Genomic DNA, 3,914 nt, shown 5'->3' with positions numbered 1-3,914 from the left:
ATGATGATGATGATGATGTGTGTGTGTGTGCATATATATATATATATATGTGCGGGAGTGGCTGTGTGGTAAGTAGCTTGTTTACCAACCACATGGTTCTGGGTTCAGTCACTCTGCGTGGCACCTTGGGCAAGTGTCTTCTACTATAGCCTCGGGCCGATCAAAGTCTTGTGAGTGGATTTGGTAGACAGAAACTGAAAGAAGCCCGTCGTATATATATATATATATATGTGTGTGTGTGTGTGTGTGTATATACTAAATTTATATTATATACATAATTGTATTATAGGGAGTGGATTACCCGCTCCAAAACACTAGATATAGAGAGTAAATGGCTCTAAAAACCACCTTACTACTTCTTCAGCACAGGTTGTAAATGGGCAGTTGAAAAATAATAAATAAGATCTTTCGGTTTATTGTGTATTGAACAATTTGAAGCTGAATGTTATGAAAAACAACCTACTATCATCAGTACAATAAGTTTAAGCATAAACATACAAATATTTCTACTTACCCATATGAAGACCAAAGCTACACGAGCCTAATAATGCATTTACACCTATATACTAGAAAAAATCGAATTTACATTTTATCAAGAGCAAAAATATATATTTTATTCCCTAAGGTGTTGTTATCTGTTTGGTGGGATATGAAAGGTTTACTCCACTTTGAACTTTTAAACTCAAATTATTTATTTATTGTGTGTGTGTGTGTGTGTATTTTATACAGGGTATGAGAGATATTTGACAACATATTTGGTAATTTAATAAATGTCTAACCTAGCAAAAAACAAAATGCTTTTTAATGAAAATTGTGCATGTGCTCTTTATAAGCTTTCTTATAAGATTATTCTATGAATCTGCCTTCTGCTTTAATAACTGCTTCATGTGGGATCAGAATTATTGACATCTATTATTCATTTCAGGCATCATCTGGCAATGATGACTTTCAGTTGAAGTTATGTTATGAGGATAGTCAATGGAATTTAAATCTGGTGAGTTTGGAAGTCACAAGTTTGGTGTAGCATGGTTGTAAAGATTGTCTGACATCCATTCTTAAGTTACATGGGCTTTGTGAGAAGGTGCTGAGCCTTACCGAAACATGTATATAGCTTTCTACTGTGTACTTCATCTATCCAGAGCTTAGCAACTGTTTCCAGCACCTTAATAGAATCAGCAGCATTAATTCTCAGATCCCATAGAAAGATGTGATGGCATGTAATGACTTTTGTTACTTACCACTCCAAAAATCATAATAGTTGCTGGAAATTTAGTGTGCATCATTCTTGATAGATCCAAAAGATCTTCACAAAAGTTTCCTATTAGACTTTTGGTTCTGATCAAAGTTTTTCTCGTCAAAGAAGAATCAAAGCATACCATGCTCATAAGGGTTTTGAACCTTGTTGAGTAACCTCTTAGAATAGATCAGCTCCCTTGTTTCTTGGCAGACATGAATTGGCTTCTCCTCAGTAGATCAGTAGATATGACTTATTTTGAATGTCCTTCTGCACCATAGTTCTGATAGTTCATTTGGACACTTGAAATTCTTTGGCCATGACCTTCATTGATTTTTCGGAATCATCATCAATATGCTGAACCTGTTGGATGAATTGTGATATGCTTGTAGTGTCTGAATATTTAGAATATTAATTTTATTTTTGATATAGTTTAAACACCCCCACCACCAGAGACTTGCATTTACAAAGTTCACAATTCCTAAGTAGTTGTGTTCCACACATATGGACAACAATGACTGCATGTTTTTTTTATTTCTTGTGTTAGCATTTTATCTATTGGAATTGAAAGAAATAAAAATCTTTTAATTGCTTTGAAAAGAATACTATAATGATAATTGTTCTTAAATTCCCTACACACCACGTGTTTGTGTGTGTGTGTGTGTGCATGCCTGTCTGTCTGTACACACATACACACACACATATATGTATGTATATATAACAATTTCAAAGTGTTTTCACCTCTCCACTGAGAAATACACCAATAATCATATTTGATGAGATACACAGGGAGAAGAGACAACCATTAATTGCATCTACATAAAAGAAAAGGATGTAATATTGGCCAGTGATGTAATGGACTTGAACTCCGCAATAGGCCCTGATTTTTTAAAAATTATTCTTTTAAAGACGTGCAAGAAAATCCTCACGAAACCACTGCAGATACTTTTCCAGAGCTTCCTTGCATATGGTAAGCTTCTCAAACTGTAAAAGATGGTATAATATGCACTCTTTATGAATGAGGGAGTGAAGCAGCTGCTAAGAATTACAGACCTATCTTTCTGACTTCGCATGTCAACAAAGCCACAGAACACATTGTCAGAAGGAAGCTGATCAGATTCCTAGAAAAAACTAGTTTGCTCACTAATATACAGGATGGCTTCCCTCCGGGAAAGAGCTGCCTTGCACAGCTACTACAGCATTATGACATGACTGGATACTGAAACAACAGCTTAACCATTCAAATATGCATGTGATATATCTCATTTTTGCCAAGGTCTTCAAAGTCAGTCATGGGATATGTCACAGAGTGCATAATCTTAGTATTGTTGGAAAACTAGGGGAGTGGCTGGTTGACTTTTTAAAAGCTAGGAGTCAGGCAGTTGCAGCCAATGGTGCTCTCTCTGAGGAGATATCAATAGTAAGTGGAGTCCTTCAGGGAACAATACTTGGACCACTACAACTCACAATGGCTCTCTCAGACATGTCTTCAGTCATACAGTCAGTCACTCTCACTAGCTATGCTGATGGTATAAAAGTATCACAAGCAATTGAGGACCCTGATGATACCTACAACTACAGAAAGATCTGAATGCAATATACAAGTGAGCTGAAAAAAGCAACATGTAGTTCAATGCTGATAAATTTCAAGCACTCTGCTATTGACCCTTAATAGATTATAGTCAAAATCTGCAAGACCAGGGAGTATTGTAATCTTAAAGTTAGTGTTGATGCTTGACCTCTGAAACCATGAGTGATGATGCATCATCCCATGTGCATATTATAGCGATGGCAGCAATGTGCAGGCAGTTGACTGGTTGGATATATAATTTAGGGCATGGAAAATGGAAACCATGTTGCACCTATGGAGAAAAATTCGTTCTCAACTGCTCTGAATTATGGTTGTTACAAAGCATCAAATGAACAGCAGTAGATGTCAAAGAACACTTAGACAAATTTTCATTTGATATATCTGATGAACCCACATCCTGGCAAGAAACACAAAAGAGGGCAGCTCAAGTCTAAAATAAAATACAATGGCCGACTCTGATAATGGAATTATATATATATATATATATATATATGTGATGTGTGTATATATGTATTTATGTATATGATGTATGTATATATGTATCTATATTTATGTATATATTTTTATGTGTTTATATATATGTATGTATATATGTGGGTATATACAGGGTTGACCAAAAGTCACCCGACAGTAAATTAAAATTCCATTAATACTTAGTATTCAATTATTCATTCCAATTACGAATGTTTAATAATTGAATACTGAGAGTTAAAATCATCATTATCTTTTTCCAACATTTGTCTATTTATTAGCGAAGTCTCATATAAAATAATTTTTTGTTTTAATCTTGGAATTAAATGGTTTTGATGGTGACTTTTAGCCAACCCTGTGTATGTATATATATATATATATATATAACAAATAATAAATGAGTATATGCATATATACGTACAGGTATGTGCATACCTACATCTACCTGTATATATAAGTGCATATCTGGGTACAGGATGTTGCAAACGAAACGTAGACAAAAAAATAATAATAACCAGAGTACAGAAAACACACAGGCCACATAGAGAACATTTTCCTTCATCAGCTGCCCCCATTCTAACACAGGCATTTCGAAGAGTTGGGGCATATATATATATA

The 3,914-nt window shown here is 34.7% G+C and overlaps 1 protein-coding gene across 2 annotated transcripts in view; it reads left to right on the top strand.

The window, feature by feature from the left end:
- Nucleotides 1-3,914, top strand: part of LOC106879452 (myb-like protein U) — a 66,335-nt gene that overhangs the window by 9,052 nt on the left and 53,369 nt on the right. The window contains exon 2 of one of the 2 annotated variants that reach the window (XM_052975245.1): nt 926-994. The exons of the other annotated variant lie outside the window; for it this stretch is intronic. The gene's annotated coding sequence lies outside the window, so the exon portion shown is untranslated. The remainder of the gene's footprint in view (nt 1-925; nt 995-3,914) is intronic. 2 annotated transcript variants of the gene reach the window in all.

Source organism: Octopus bimaculoides, chromosome 20 (genome assembly GCF_001194135.2).
Source record: "Octopus bimaculoides isolate UCB-OBI-ISO-001 chromosome 20, ASM119413v2, whole genome shotgun sequence".
NCBI classification, from domain to species: Eukaryota; Metazoa; Mollusca; class Cephalopoda; order Octopoda; family Octopodidae; genus Octopus; species Octopus bimaculoides.
This window is presented reverse-complemented; position numbering and strand designations above follow the sequence as displayed.